Source organism: Pinus tabuliformis, chromosome 2_1 (assembly GCF_031772625.1).
Source record: "Pinus tabuliformis cultivar Carrire ecotype Pingquan chromosome 2_1, CPIR1, whole genome shotgun sequence".
NCBI lineage: Eukaryota > Viridiplantae > Streptophyta > Pinopsida > Pinales > Pinaceae > Pinus > Pinus tabuliformis.
Genome location: NC_142299.1, coordinates 554,161,999 through 554,179,421, shown reverse-complemented (window position 1 = coordinate 554,179,421; position 17,423 = coordinate 554,161,999). Strand labels below are relative to the sequence as shown.

Below are 17,423 nucleotides of genomic sequence, written 5' to 3'. Positions count from 1 at the left end.
CTATGAAATAGAACAACATAATATAAAAATTCCAATAAGAATTAATGATCCACCTTTTGCAGTGCAATAATTAGTACATAAGTCGGTCGACCACACGTTATATATGCCTATAATTATGCTCATTTCCATAGTTATAAGTTAACTATTAGGTTGATAGAGTATATCTAAATGCCATGGAATATGTTGGAACATTCATAGTAATATTGACATATTTCACTGCTAGAATTTTCAACAAAGATTTTTTGTTGTTTTTGAAATATGCATGCAATTTTTTTTTATGTAACATACCTCCATGGCCTACCAGGAAATAACCCCTAATTCCACATAATTTAAAAAAAATCCTTAGTTATAATTAATATTCCCTGTCCTCTTCTTCTAGTTGGACGGTCACATCACATTCAAGAGATAACCTTATACCATAGACCCATTAATTCCTCTTCATCAAATGATTTGATAAATACAACAACAGTTGGAAAAAAAAAGGAACCCTAGCATGCAAGCATCAAGCCCCGCATGGTATCAATATCCTCGACCCTTAGATATACGATTATAATTTACTTCGTACTTGCTCTGCATGCCTCTATGCCAATAACTTGTCTCCACAATAATAAATCCTAGTTACTATAATGCGTGCAAAAACTTTATAAATTAACTCAGATAATAACATGTAACACTTTCCTCACATCTACTCTTTAATCAGATTGTTCAAAAGTGTTTTCATCCATTTAATAGGCCCTTCTGCTACATAAGGATTCATTAAGAACACATGCATCGTAAGAATCCATCATTTCCATCATAAATATTACTCTTACCTACATTATACTATGATAATCTATGATCATCTACCACTATCTTCCATGTTAGCTAGAGGCTTTATATAACAATAAAATCTCCTTCACTGACATAAGAATATTTCCATTAGATTCATTCTGTATCATACCCATTCATGTGCATAGAAAATAAAATAAACCAAGATTAATAACATATATGATATTTAACCAAATAAAGTAATCACATGAAGGGAAAGTGAGTGACATACAACCATTCCATGCAAATGAAACCAACTAGATCTCACTTGGAGGGAGGATCACCACCACCCAGCCATGAATCACCTCTAATTCCCCCCGAGCCGAAGATCTTGCCAAGGATTAACTATCTCAATTGATCGATGCACTCGGTAATTAATACCCTCTTTCATGATTTAGTTACCATTAAAAACATCCCACTTTATGGATTTTTTGATTTTCTAGATCTGATCCAGAAAAGCTTGTCTTTATCTCCCACGACGCTTTTCCGCATAAAAGATTGCCTTTATCTCCCCCAAAGATTTTATGTCCAATGAATATTTATCTCCCATCAATCCGATTGATATCCAATCGATTGAAGCTTATCTAGAATCATATCTCGAAGCTTATCATGAAAGATTCATCTCTATCCCATTCCTTATGGGATTTGGCAAGCATCTCTTCTCTCTTGGTGCTCCACCCTCCAAGTGATTTATTTTATTGAAATATTTGATAATACATTTGCTTTTCATATTACATATTACATAGAATTCCTCAGCTTAGGTGTGGAATTATTTAACCCACAAAGGAGGGTATCAAACCTAGCTTTCCTCATCTTAGGTCTACAACCTTTAACACACAAGGGAGGATATTATACCTAGCTTGAACTTGTCTGAGGTTTACAATAATTTAGTATAGAATGGAGGGGTGTTACATACACCACCCCTTATATTTTACACCATCCTCGATGTATCACTGCATCATATCCTCATACATAGGTAATTGGTTTCTAAATCAATAGCTTTCATGGCTTTTCCATCTAATGAAAAATTTCCCATGTACATTTGCCACAAGGAGTGCTCCCATCATCTCTCCTTCCATAGATACAATTGTCTCAAGGAGTGCTCCCAACATCTCTCCTTCCATAGCTACCTGTCACACATTCTTTTCAAACCATTTGTGAGAATTTATCGATGCAAAGTTTAACTATGATAAATATGATAATTTGTTATTATTAAAGCGGCTATTGCTTGTCTCTCTACATACAATACATCAATTAGCATATTTTCCACATTAATGTGCCTGCAAAGTTATAACATATTATTTCACATCATAATATATATTCATCATAATTGTATGTACGCCAAACTGCGATTAACCATAGTTACTTATACCAGACTTACTTTCCTTTTTCTAGGTAATCTTGAGGTTTCTTTACCCAGCCATACATCCATACAATTACTATTGTATACCCTACACACAAGGTATGCTATACATACCAATACACATTTCATTTTAAAACCTTGTAGCATATGTAGTCATACGGTCGCATATGTACTATTGTACATAGTCTAGGTGTGGTACAGCCTATAATACCATCCTTATGGTATCACCTACATGACATAAACTTTATCAACATATTTCTCCACCATGTTACTATCATACCAACATTCATTTTTCATGGTTCATCTATGTAATTAAGGACTTTTTTATGTCATGTGTAAGTCAATTCCAGATGTCATTTGGTTACAATATTAGATGAATTTTATTGGATTCATGCATATTTTCATATCAATCATACCTTCTTATTAATGTTCTAAAGTAGATTATTAACCTGTAGTTGTTGAAGTTTAATATTCATGATATCATTAGTTCGCCTCGTATATTTTACTCTTGCATTATTTATGCCTCAAAAATGAGTTGACCATACATAATTCCCTATAGTTATACATAAGGAAAATTTACTACTTACGATCCTACACTCCTTGTAGTTGTAAGTGTTTATGATCTCAAGGTATTGACGTGTTAGTTCATTCTTAACATTAAATAACCCTTTACCAAAGTTGAGTTATCTATTTATGAATTCTTGTTTGGATCACGCAACATTTCCTTATGTTGTCTAGACACCTTACAATTTCCATACAACTATACTTTCAAGGGCACCAAATGCTTTTAAATATTTCAAACATTGTACCTTGTTGGCTAGTGATATGTGTTTTAACAATTATTGATCAACTAGTATTTGATGTCCTAATAGTTGCTCTTTATTACTAAGTCCATGAAAATAATCAATATAGTTGCACTTTATTAACAATTCCTTCTCTAAACCATTGTCTCTACTCGTGTTGTACTTGGGATTAATATTTTTCTCCTATAAAACGTAATTCTCATGGGTAGACTTTGCTCAAGGTTGAGTTACTTGTCGGGAGTACAATTCTAAAATTAGAAATTAATGAGTTTATATTTGATCACATTTTTGTGATAAATATTTTGGGAAAATATTAAAAACATTGGGCTCTGTGATATAATGTCTCTTCTAACTCTTCCTTTTCTTAGGAAAATTCTTGGTGGGCCTTTCGAATTATAGTGGATATTTTCATTCCCTTGAACTATCGCATTATCCTGAAATTTATTTACATGTGTGAATCATCAATTCTTCTTCGATTTTTGATATTAAGTTTTTCTATTTCTTGTTTGTAACATTCTAACTAAATCTACCTTTATTGTTGTTGTCTCTACGAAATCTGGCTACTATCCAACATCCTTCTTTTAAATTTTTTCTTGGTTGGTCTCATAGAATTTTCTGGGTCTTCAAATATTTGTTTATATCAAGCATGCCTTAGGTCAAGTTTCTTACTAGATGTTTCTTTTATCCTTTCTTTATTTATGGAGCTCAAGTGTTACCTATAGTTAACTCTACTAGAGGAACTTGTTTGTCAGTTCTAGGTGAGGTTAAGGTAACATCTATTTATAAATTAATTTTCTCAAGAATTTCCTTTAATATATCTTCTGACATAGTATTCTTGTATGGGACTTCCTGAGTATCAGCTTGCTTGGATGACCTTTTACCTTCATAATCATTTTATTCTGCAATTGTTGTGGTAGTCATAAAGGGTGAATTAGAAGTCAATTTGATGTCTAGCGCTCATTTTTTTATCTCATTGCATTCACTCAATTGTCGTCAGTTCTATGTTTGTGTCGAACTTCCATTTTCTATGTTAACTTTCGTTGAAGTGAATAGTTGATGTTCCTATATTTTCTGATCTACCATCTTTTTATTTCAATGAATACATATTTGACATGTACAACTTACTACAAGGTGTCTCGTCCAATAGATGATGCTATAAATTGTTGCAATAATATGCTTATTTTCTATTTTACCCTTTTCTTGGGTATGCTCCAACACTTCTCACGAAATTGAGTCTAACTTTTATAGGTATTGTGGGGTTTTAATTAAATACCATCAGAATTTCTTGCCAATTGGTTTTATATGTTGATGTCTGAATCTGTTTCAAACACTGTGAGTCTTAACTTGCAATTTGCTTAGGAGATTCTATGATAGGTACTTATATGTAAAATGTAAATGGCTTTGTGTATAATTTTGCTTTCCTTTCTTCTTCTTTTTCAGTGTCTAAAAAGGGTAAAATTATATCCCCCGACACTTCGCAAACTTGTGGTGGAATTGGGAATATTTTGTTAGCCTATTGACTTAGTTCTATAAACATATGGTCAATTGTAGTCTAATAGCAAATATCTTGTGGATCTATATATAAAGAGTTTGTTGAGATTTAGTAGCTAGGGAAGTACTTGAAGCCCTAGTAATTGGTATTTGGATGGAGAAGCACAAAAAAATTCATGTGGAATTGGAACCCAAGCTAGGGGCTTTTCAAGTAAATGAAGTGGGAAAAACACTTGGAGTTTGACTGATTTGATACTTGGAGGTGTTATATGACACTTAGAGGAGAAAACGATAGTGAAAATCACTCAAAATAGAGGTCTCTAATACGAGATATTAATTTTTATATGTGGTTGGTGGTTGATTTGTCTTGTTGGCCTAAAGTATGTCCCAACGAAAAATTTGTGGAGCCACATTTGTGCATATAAATGGAAGTTAATTGTTGGAGGTTTTGAGCACATCCAAAGTGAAAATTAAATTAGGTATACCTTTCAGATAGATAGTGAACTTGAGGCAACTCGCAAGCTACAAAGTAAGATGACTTTGGGACAAGACGTGGAGAATTTTCCCTTATGCTTCGGCGTTGATATCCTTGATTAACAATGTTGAAGTTCTAAGGTAAGTTTCACTGATTTTTTGTGCTATGTTTGTGTTGTGTTTGGATCTCTATTCAGGCCATAGGGAAGTGTTGCTACAACATCAATCTACATACATAATTTGGAGGTTTGAGAGGGCTTGTAAAATATATACTTTTTAACAATACAAATAATCACAACATCACAAGTGACTATGCCCATGATTTTTTTAAAACCACAATCATTCAATGAACATTTAAAAATATATCAAAAGTGGCTCGTGATGTTGATAAAATACAAAAAAAATAAACATAGAATTTAGAAATTAATTTACAAATTGATGTTTATGATCATATAATTTTAAATTTATGTGCTTTTTGTTTATGCTATGTATTTTTTTTTGTTGTGCTCTGTTCACCTTTGGTTGTTTCTTATGATTTTATGTGTATAATATTTTCACACATATGCAATATCATATACAATAATTATTTTTCCAATGTGTAGAATTTGTATACTAGAGTGTTGACATTTAATTTGTAGTTGAATTTAATAAAATGTTATTTTTCCTACAAATGACAACAACATCATGAATGAATTTTAATTTTTGTGAGGCTATTCAATAAACATTGTTTTCTAATTAACCATTTTTTATAATTAGATAGAATTTTTATGATAATAGAATTTTAAATGTTTGTGTTTTCATTTTATGTAATGTATGTGTTTGATTGTTTATGTTCTTTTTTGTGTATAAACTTTAGAACACTAGAAAGACTTTCATTAGAATATGTCGTATGGATGGTCATTGCCCAAATTGACTATTGACTTGATACAAGTCACATTTATCATGATTTTACACACATAAAATATATATCCAAGAATTACACTTCCAATTAATTGAGAGTGTATTAAACTATATATGAATTAGCATTTAGTTTAACAAAATTTCATTTATTTTTGCAAATGACCATGGTTTTTTTTTGTAAGTGTCATTATTCGATGCATCTTTGAGAATCAAATTATTTTGTAAGTATTTTTAAATAATATATATTTATAATTAGTTACAATGGATGTTTCATTATGATAGGGTTTTAAATGTTTGTGTTTTTATTTTATCTAATGTATTTACTTGTTTGTCTTTGCTCTTATTTGTGTTTCTATGTCTATGAATTCCAGAACACACAAAAAACTTTCATTATCATATCCTTGATAATGATAAGTTTTAATTAAGTGTTTATTAAAATAATTTACTAAATTGTTATAAACCTTAAACCATATACCCTAAAACCTAATCCCCAAAACCTATACCCTAAACCCCAAGCCCTAAACCTTAAGAATTTTATAATAGTTTAAGAAGAATTTTGTATCTTTTATTTAAGTGTTTATGAAAAGCATTTAATAAAGTGTTATAACCCTAAATCCTAAACCCTAAGAATTTTATAACATTTTAACACGATTTTTGTAACTTTTATTTAAGTGTTGGTTAAAATAATTTACTAATATGTTATAAACAAAAAACCCTAAACCCCAAACCCCAAACCCCAAACCCTAAAACCTAAAACCTAAACATTTTATGATCTATTGAAAATAACTTTGTAACTTTTATTTAAGTGTATACTAAAATAATTCACTAAGGTGTTATAAAACCTAAACCCTAAACCCTAAACCCTAATCATTTAATACCTTTTTAACAAGTGTTTTGTAACCTTTTTTAAGTGTTTATTAAAAGCTCTTAATAATTTTTATAAACACTAAACCCTAAACCACAAACCATTAACCCTAAACAATCGACCCTAAACCCTATAAACTAAACCCTAAACACCAAGCATTATATAACAATTTTAAAAGAACTTTGTAACTTTTATTTAAGTGTTTATTAAAAGAATTTACTAAATTGTTATAAATCTTAAACCATACACCCTAAAACCTAAACCCCAAAACCTAAACTCTAAACCCTAAACCTCAAGCCTTAAACCCTAAACCATAAACCCTAAGAATTTTATAACAGTTTAAGAAGAATTTTGTAAATTTTATTTAAGTTTTTATTAAAATAATTTACTAAAGTGTTATAAACCCTAAACCATAAACACAAAACCATAAACCCTAAACATGAAAACATAAACCCTAAACCCCAAAACGTAAATTGTAAATGCCAAACCCCAAACGCCAAATTTAAACCCTAAACATTGGATGACATTTTAACAATATTTTTGTAACTTTTTTTAAAGTGCTTATTATAAGCATTTACTAAAATGTTATAAACCCTAAATCCTAAACCCCAAGCCCTAAACCCTAAACCATAAACCCTAAGAATTTTATAACACTTTAAGAATAAGTTTGTAAGTTTTACTTATGCATTTATTAAAAGAATTTACTAAAGTGTTATAGACCATAAACCATAAACACAGAACCTTAAACCCTAAACACAAAAACATAAACCCTAAACCCAAAAACCTAAACACTACACCCTAAACCCAAAACCCCAAAGCCTAAACCCTAAACCCTAGCCATTTTATAACATTTAAGAAAAGAATGAAAGTTTTATTTAAGTTTTTATTAAAAGCATTTACCAAAATGTTGTAGACCCTAAGCCGAAAACCCCAAACCTTAAGCCCTAAACCCTAAACCCTATAAACTAAACCCTAACGCATAGGCATTTTATAACATTTTAAAAAGTGTTTCATAATGTTTATTTAAGTGTTTAATAAAATAATTTACTAAATTGTTATAAACCTTAAACCATATACCCTAAAACCTAATCCCCAAAACCTAAACCCTAAACCCTAAGCCCTAAGTCGTAAACCCTAAGAATTTTATAACAGTTTAAGAGAAATTTTGTAACTTCTATTTAAGTGTTGTTAAAATAATTTACTAAACTGTTATAAACCCTAAACCAAAAACACAAAACCTGAAACCCTAAACACAAAATCATAAACCCTAAATGCCAAAACCTAAACAATAAACCCTAAACCCCAAAACTCAAACCTTAAACCCTAAACCCTAAACCATAAACACAAAACCCTAAACCCTAAACACTAAACCCAAAACCCCAAAACTTAAACCATAAACCCTAAACCCCAAAACCCGAACCTAAACCATCAGCATTCAGTGACATTTTAACAAGATTTTTGTAATTTTTTTTGAAGGGTTTATTAAAATAATTTACTAAAATGTTATAAACACTAAACCCTAAGTCTTAAGCATTTTATAACATTTTAAACTCAAAACCCTAAATCCTAAAGCTTAAATTGTAAACCGTAAGTATTTTATAACATTTGAATAAGTGTTCTATTACTTTTTTTTAAAGTCTTTATTAAAAGCATTTACTAAAGTGTTATAAACCCTAAACCCTAAACCATGAGCATTTTATAGAATTTTAAGTCTTAATCCCTAAAGGCTAATCATTTTATAACATTTTAACAAGTGTTTTGTAACTTTTTTTTATGTTCTTATTAAAAGAATTTATCAAAGTGTTATAAATCCCAAACCCTAACCGTAAACCCTGTCCCTAAACACTAACAATTTTATAATGTTTTAAAATACATTTTATAATATTTTATAAGCCCTAAACCCTAAACCCAAAGAATTTTATAACATTTTAACAAGAGTTTCGTAACTTTTATTTAAGTACTTATTAAAATAATTTACTAGTGTTATAAACCCTAAACCCCAAACCTAAACCGTAAACAATAAAACATAAACCCTATAAACTAAACCCTAAACCATATGCATTTTATAACATTTTTAAAATCGTTTTGTAACTTTTATTTAAGTGTTTATTAAAACAATTTACTAAATTGTTATAAACTTTAAACAATATACCCTAAACCATACACCTTAAACCCTAAAGTTTTTATAACATTTTAAAATCTATTTTGTAATTATTATTTAAGTGTTTATTAAAAGCATTTACCAAAATTTTGTAGACCCTAAACACTTAACCCTAAACCTAAGCCCAAAATCCTAAACTTTAAACCCTAAACCCTAAACCCTAAATCCCAAACCATGAACCCTAAAACTTAGTAATTTTATAACATTTTAAAAATAATTTTGAAACTTTTATTTAAGTGTTTATTAAAATCATTTAATAAAGTCTTATAAACCCTAAACCCTAGACTCTAAACCCCAAACCCTAAACCCCAAACCATAGCCCCAAAACCCTAAACCTTAAACCCTAAACCCCGAACCGTGAACATTAAACCTAAACCGTAAGGATTTTATAACTTTTAAGAAGAATCTTGTAATTTTTATTTAAGTGTGTATTAAAAGAATTTACTAAAGTGTTAAAAACCCTGCACCCTAAACTATAAACCACAAACCCTAAACCCTAAACCCTAAACCCTAAAACCTAAATGCTAAACACTAAACTCTAAACCCTAAACCATAAGCCCTAAACTATAAACCCTAAACCCTAAACGCTAAACCCTAATAATCTTAAAACATTTTAAAAAGCATATTGTAACTTCTATTTAAGTGTTTATTAAAATCATTTACTAAAGTGTTATAAATCCTAAATCCTAAACCCTAAACCCTAAACACCATATTCCAAACCATAACCCCAAACCCTAAACTCTAAGCATTTTATAACATCTTAAAAAAAATTAACTTTTATTTAAGTGTTTATTAAGAGGATTTACTAAATCCTTATAAATCCTAGACTCTTAACCCTAAACCCTAAGCAATTTATAACATTTTAAAAAGTGTTTTTAACTTTTATTTAAGTGTTTATTATAAGAATTTAATAAAGTTTTATAAACCCTAAACCCTAAGCATTTTATAGCATTCTAGAAAGACTTTTGTAACTTTCATTTAAGTTTTTATCAAAATAATTTACTAAGGTGCTATAAACACTAAAACATAAAAGCTAAACCCTAAACTATAAACCCTAAACTGAAAAACCTAAACCCTAAACGCTAAACCCTAAGTCTTTTATAACATTTCAAAAAGTGTTTTGTAACTTTTATTTAAGTGTTTATTAAAACAATTTACTAAAGTGTTATAAACCTTAAACCCTAAACACTAAACCCCAAACTCTAAACCCTATACTTTATACCCTAAAACCTAAACCCTAAGCATTTCATAACATTTTAAAAAGAGTTTTGTAACATTAAACCCTAATCCCTAAAACCTAAACCCTAATTAATTTATAACATTTTAAAGAGTGTTTTGTAAATTTTATTTAACTATAACTTTTATTTTATTAACCTTAAACCATAAACCTGAAATCCTAATCCCTCAAACACTAAAACCTAAACCCTAATCATTTTATAACATTTTAAAAATCATTTTGAACTTTTATTTGGATGTTTATTAAAATAATTTACTAAAGTGTTATAAATCCTAAAACCTAAACCCTAAACCCTAAATGTTATTTTTTTTATATTTTAAAAATCATTTTGTAACATTAGTGTTCTAAATCATAAACCATAAGCCCTAAACCATAAACGCTCAAACCCAAACCCTTAACCTGTAACCCTAAATCCCAAATACTAAACCCCAAACGATAAACCCTAAACACTAAGAATTTTATAACATTTCAGAAAGTGTTCAGTAACTTTTATTTAAGTGTTTATTAAAAGAATTTACCAAAGTGTTATAAAACCTAAACCCCAAACCCCAAACCCTATATCCTAACGCTTAAATCCTAAAGGATAAACCCTAAAATCATTTACTAAGGTGTTATAAATTGTAAACTCTAAACCCTAAATCTTGAAAGCATTTACTAAGGTCTTATAAACTCTAAACCTAAACCCTAAGCCCTAAACCCCAAACCCTAAAACCTAAGGATTTTATAACATTTTAAAAAGTGTTTTGTAACTTTTAATTAAGTGTTTACTAAAAGCATTTACTAAATTTCTATAAACCCAAACCCATAATCCCTAAACTGTTAACCTTACACACCAAACCCTAAACCCTAAAAAACCCTGAACCCTAATACCCACACCCCCAACCTAAACCATAAACCATTAAAACTTTATAACATTTTAAACCCCAAACCCTAAACCCTAAGTATTTTACAACTTTTTAAGAAGCGTTTGTAACTTGTTCTTAAGTGTTTATTTAAATAATTTACTAAATTGTTATAAAATCTAAACCCTAAGCATTTTATTAGAATTTAGAATGTCTTTTGTAACATTTTAAAACCCTAAACATTTTATATAATTTTAATAAGCGTTTTGTAACTTTTTTTAAGTGCTTGTTAAAAGAATTTACTAAAGTGTTATAAACCCTAAACCCTAAAACCTACACCCTAAGAATTTTATAAAATTTAACAAGAGTTTGTAACCTTTTTTAAAGTGTTTCTTAAAAGAATTTACTAAAGGATCCCTCAAACCTAAACCCTAAGAATTTTATAGCTTTTTAGCAAGTGTTTTGTAACTCTTTTCCATGTGTTTATTAAAAGGATTTACTAAATTTTTATAAACCCTAAACCCTAAACCCTAAACGTTGAGCATTTTGTAACATTTTAAAAAGTGTTTTGTAACTTTTTTTAAGCGTTTATTAAAATAATTTATTGAAGTGTTATAAGACCTAAACCCTAAACCCTAAACCCTTAACACTAAGCATTTATAACATTTCTAAAGAGTTTTGTAACTTTTTGTAAGTGTTTATAAAAAGAATTTCCTAAAGCCTTGTGAACCCTAAATCCTAAACCTTAAGAATTTTATAACATTTTAAACCCTAAACCTAAACCCTAGAATTCAATGACATTTTATCTAGCTTTTTGTAACTTTTTTCAACTGTATATTAAAAGAATTTACTAGAATGTTATAAACCCTAAATCCTAAACCGTAAGTGTTTTACAACATTTTAAACCCAAAAACCTAAACCCTAAGTATTTTATAACATTTGCACAAGCGTTTTCTTACTTTTCTAAAAGTGTTTAATAAAAGCATTTACTAAATTGTTGTAAACCCTAAATCCTAAACCATGAGCATTTTATAGAATTCTAAATCCTAAGCCCTAAAGCCTAATAATTTTATAACATTTTAACAAGTGTTTTGTAACTTTTTTTATGTTCTTATTAAAAACATTTAATAAATTGTTATAACCCTAAATTGTTTACTTAAGTTTTTATTAAAATAATTTACTAAGGTGTTATAAGCCATTAACCCTAAACCCTAAACATTAAACCCTAAACCCAAAACCCAAAACCCTAAACCCTAGAAACTAAGCATTTTATGATCTATAAAAATAATTTTGTAACCTTTATTTATGTGTTTATTAAAATAATTTGCTAAGGTGTTATAAAACATAAACCCTAAACCCTAAACCCTAATCCATAGGCATTTTATAACATTTTTAAAAGCATTTTGTAACGTTTAGTTAATTGTTTATTTTATAAACCTTAAACCATACACCCTAAAACCTAAACCCCAAGCCCGAAACCCTAAACCATAAAGCCTAAGAATTTTATAACAATTTAAGAAGGATTTTGTAACTTTGATTTAAGTGTTTATTAAAAGAATTTAGTGAAGTGTTATAAAATATAAACCATAAACACAAAACCCTAAATTCTAAACACAAAAACATAAATCCTAAACCCCAAAACCTAAACCATAAACCCTAAACCCCAAACACCAAACCCTAAACCCTAAACTGTAAACCCTAAAACCCAACTATTTTATAACATTTTAAAACTTGTTTTGTAACTTTCATTTAACTGATTATTAAAAGAATTTACCAAAATGTTGTAGACCCTAAACATTAAACCCAAAACCTTAACCCGAAACCCAAAATTTAAACCCTAAACCCTAAATTCCAAACCCTAAACCCTAAACCCTAATCATTTTATAACATTTTAAAAATTATTTTGAAACTTCTATTTAAGTTTTTATTGAAAGCATTTACGAGGGTCTTATAAACCCTAAACACTAACCTCTAAACCCCAAACCTTAACCCTAAATCATAAACCCTAAACCCCAAACCTTAAACCCTAAACCCTAAACCATGAACATTAAAACCTAAACCCTAAGCATTTTATAGCATTTAAAAAAAATTGTAATTTTTATTTAAGTGCTTATTAAAATAATTTACTATAGTGTTAACCCTAAACTATAAACCATAAACCATAAACCCTAAATGCTAAACCCTAACAATTTTATAACATTTTAAGACATATATTGTAACTTCTATGTAAGTATTTATTAAAATAATTTACTAAAGTGTTACCAACCCTAAACTCTAAACTCTAAACCATAAACCCCAAACCATAAACCATAAAGCCTAAACCCTAAGAAATTTATAACACTTTCAAAAGTGTTTTTTAACTTTTATTTATGTGTATGTTAAAAACATTTACTAAAGTGTTATAAACCCTAAACCCTAAACACTAAAGAATAATAATTTTATAACATTTTAAAAACTATTTGTAACTTTTATTTAAGTGTTTATTAAAAGAAATTACTAAAATGTTATAATCCCTAAATAATGAACCCCAAACCCCAAACCCTAATCCCTAAATAATAAACCCTAACAATTTTACGAGTATCTATAATAATGGAAGACGACACCTAGGTATGTGAGTGTAGAAGGGAGAAAAATGTGGTACATGAGATACCCTTCTTCATAAACGTTTTTCCTTTCATTTATTTTTCTTCATAACTCCTCGAGGCTCCATAGAATGAATGCATTATGTGTAATAAGTAGTATCGGATACCTCCTTATGTGGGGTGGTTCATCCCTACACCGTAAACCATAAACCCTAAACCCCAAATCCTAAACACTAAACCCTAAGCATTTTATAAGATTTTGAAAAGTGTGTTGTAACTTTCATCTAAAGTTTTATAAACCATAATCCCTAAAGCCTAAACCGCAACCGTGTAACCCTAAACGCTATACCCTAAACCCGAAACCCTAAATCCAAAACCCCAAATTCTAAACCCTAAAATCTAAACACTAAACCCTAAACCCTATGCGTTTTATAGCAATTTTAAAAACGTTTTGTAACTTTTATTTAAGTACTTACTAAAAACATTTATGAAAGTGCTATAAACCCTAATCCCTAAACTCTAAACCATAAACCCATGACCCTAAACACCAAACTGTAAGCCCTAAACTCTAAGTATTTTAGACCATTTTAAAATGTGTTTTGTAAATTTTATTTAAATGTTTAGTAAAATCATTTACTAAATTTTTGTAATCCCTAAACCCTAAACACTAAACCCTAAACCCTAGTCTTAAAACCATAAACCCGAAACCCTAAAACCCAAACCCTAAACCCTCAACATTTTATAGCAATTTAAAAATGGTTTTTTCACTTTTATTTAAGTGTTTATTAAAACAATTTACTAAAGTGTTATAAACCATAAAACATAAACACTATACCCTAATAATTTTATAACATTTTAAAAAGTGTTTTGTAACTTTCACTTAAGTGTTTATTAAAAGCATTTACTAAAGTGTTATAAACCTTAAAATCTAAACCATAAACCCTAAACCCTAAACCCCAAACCCTAAAGCCTACACACTCAACCCCAAACCCTAAACCCCAAACCCTAAAGCCTACACACTCAAACCCAAGCCCTAAACCCTAAACCAAAAACCCAAAAACCCTAAACCATAAATGCTAAGCATTTTATAACATTTTAAAAAGTGTTTTGTAAATTTTATTTAAGTGTTTATTAAAAACTTTTACAAAAGTGTTACAAACCCTAAATTCAAAATCCTAAACCCTAAACCCCAAATAATAAACCTCAAACCATTAACTCTAAACCATAAACACCAAGTATTTTACAACATTTTAAAGCATTTACTGAGGTGTTATAAACCCTAAACCCTAAATCCTAAATCCTGAATCCTAAGCATTTTATTAAAAGCATTTACTGAGGTGTTATAAACCGTAAACCATGAAGCCTAAAGCCTGAATCCTAAGCATTTTATAACATTTTAAAAAACTTTTTGCAACTTTTATTTAAGTGTTTATTAAAATCATTTACCAAAGTGTTATAAACCCTAAACACTAAAACCTCATGATAACTACAAAGATCCAAATTACTTTTGTAAATACTGAACCTAGTTACATTTTCTTCAACAGTCCTGCTTAACTACGAAGGTATTTATAATGGTACTTGGTCATTCTCAATCTGAACAATTTATCATAAGAAGAATCAGATTGGTAACCCATATGTATAGCATCATAGTAATGAAAATTATTTCCACAGTAAGTCCTTGACTGACAACTCTATCTCTCATTATTTCAGAGCACAATGTTGGAAAGACCAATGATTATAGACATGTTAATCATTGTCTCTCAAGGTACATACCCACCCAAGTGTTCACTGAGTATGACCTTATAGGAATATTCTTATCTTTGGCTCCGAGGCCTAAAATAATATAGGTCCTCTTTCCTACTATCAAGTTGGATTCCATACAAATCCTCAAAGAGCCTGGGATGCCAGATGATTACCCAATCCTCTGTTATTTCTTCCAAAGTAAATACAAGAATTTTGTGCTTATATGTGTCTTCATGGCCTTCACCTAGACTTACTATATTTAGTCTTGGTCTAGTGCATGACACATGAAATAGAAAAACACAACTGTCACCCCTTTTTAATAAGGGGTGATGTAATCCAAGCTCCCTCTTAGCGAAGGTGGTGGCGGTGGCAATGAAGGCGAGGTAGAAGGTAGAGGAGGAGGTGGAGGAGGAGATGGAGTAGGAGGAGGCATGGAAGGAGGTGCTAGTAGTGGAGGATGTACAAGAGGAGGATGAGAAGGAAGAGGTGGAGGAAGAGGCAGTGGAAGTGGTGGTGGCATTGTTAATGAAGGATGAGGAGGAGGTCGAGGTGGAGGAGGAGGAGAAGGGGAGGGAGGTGGTGGTGGTGGTGGTGTTGGTGGACACAGAGGAGGAGGAGGAGGGAGAGGAGGAGGAGGAGGTGCAAGTGGTGGTGGAGGTGGAGAAGGAGAAGGAGGTGGAGGGTGTGGTGGAGCTAAAGGAGGAGAAGGAAGAGGATGAGGTCATGTTGTTGGTGGAGAAGGTGGTGGGTGTTGAGTTTTCGGATGAGGAGGCATAGGTGGTGGTGGATGAGGATGTGGAGGTGGAGGAGGAGGAGTAGGAGGAGGTGGACGTTGAGGTGGTGGAGGAGGTGGAGGAAAAGGAGGAGGAGATGGTGGAGGAGGAGGTGGATGTGGAGATCGAGGAGGAGGAGGTGGACATGAAGATGGAGGAGGAGGAGGAGGATGAAGCAGAGGAGGAGGAGGAGTTGTTGGAGGTGGATAAGGGGGAGGAAAAAGTGTAGGTGGAGGAGGAGGAGGTGGTGGATGAGGGGTTGTTGGTGGAGGTGGTTGTGGAGTAGGAGGTGGTGGAGGTATAGGTGGAGGTGGAGGAGGAAGAGGTGAAGGAGGAGGATGACAAGGGTGTAGAGGAGGCGGATGAGGTCAAAGAGGAGGAATAGGAGGAGGATGTGGAAGTGGAGGTGGAGGTGGAGGTGGAGGATGAGTGGAGGATGAGGTGAAGGTGGAGGTGTAGGTTGAGGTGGAGGAGGAGGTGAAGTTGGAGGTGGAGGGTTAGCTGGAGAAGGAGGAGGAGGAAGTAGAGGAGGAGGAGGAGGTGGTGGAGGAGGTGGAGGTGGAGGTGGAGGAGGAGAAGGAGGACGAGGAGGAGGGGTTGGAGGAGGTGGGGGATGAGTTGGAGGTGGTGGTGGATGAGGAGGAGGAGGAGTAGAAAAAGGTGGAATTGGAGGAGGAGGAGGAGGAGGATTTCGATGATGATGATGAGGAGGTGGATGTGGGCGATTAGATGATGGAGGTGGAGGTGGAGGTTGAGATATGGAAGTTAATTTAATATTGATTTCTTATATTCAAATATTAAATTTTCACTCTCTTCTCCACTATTGGAAATCAAAGCTACAATTTCATGAATCTAGAACTTACCTCTTCACATACATAATATCCTACCATTAAATGATAAGTAATTCATTTAGAAATATTTCCTCTATTCAGAAATATAGTCATTCAAGTTGATGAAATTTCTCTTCTGTTTAGATCTGATACCTTGGCCAAGAATTTGAAGCATTTTTAAAGATAAAAATCTTGCGTTTATTTTGCTTAAAACTTTTGTTTGTCTGTTAAACTCTTATAGTTCTAGTTTTATTGTTCAATGAACCATTTGTTTGAGAATGACTAGTTTCATCTAATTATCATTGATTTTAAAAGCATTGGGTTAAATTTAATGCTGTTTCCTGAATAAGAAGCCTTATTTTCTTCTTCTTATATGTTTACTTGAGAAACATAGTATATTGGGAATCATATATGGGTTTGTTTATTTTTTTATATTCCACATATTTTGTGTAATCATATAGAGTTGACATATTTTAGGTTTTAGGGATTAGGGTTTAAAGTTTATATACTTTAGTAAATTCTTTTAATAAACATGTAAAATAAGTTACAAAA

General features: G+C 31.1%; 1 long non-coding RNA gene across 1 annotated transcript in view; it reads right to left on the bottom strand.

Moving 5' to 3' along the window:
* Positions 1-1,891: 1,891 nt before the first annotated feature.
* LOC149201573 (uncharacterized) overlaps positions 1,892-17,423 on the bottom strand; it is a 76,730-nt gene continuing 61,198 nt past the window's right edge. Inside the window, exon 3 of the long non-coding RNA XR_016253447.1 lies at positions 1,892-1,937. This is a non-coding gene — a long non-coding RNA (uncharacterized LOC149201573). The remainder of the gene's footprint in view (positions 1,938-17,423) is intronic.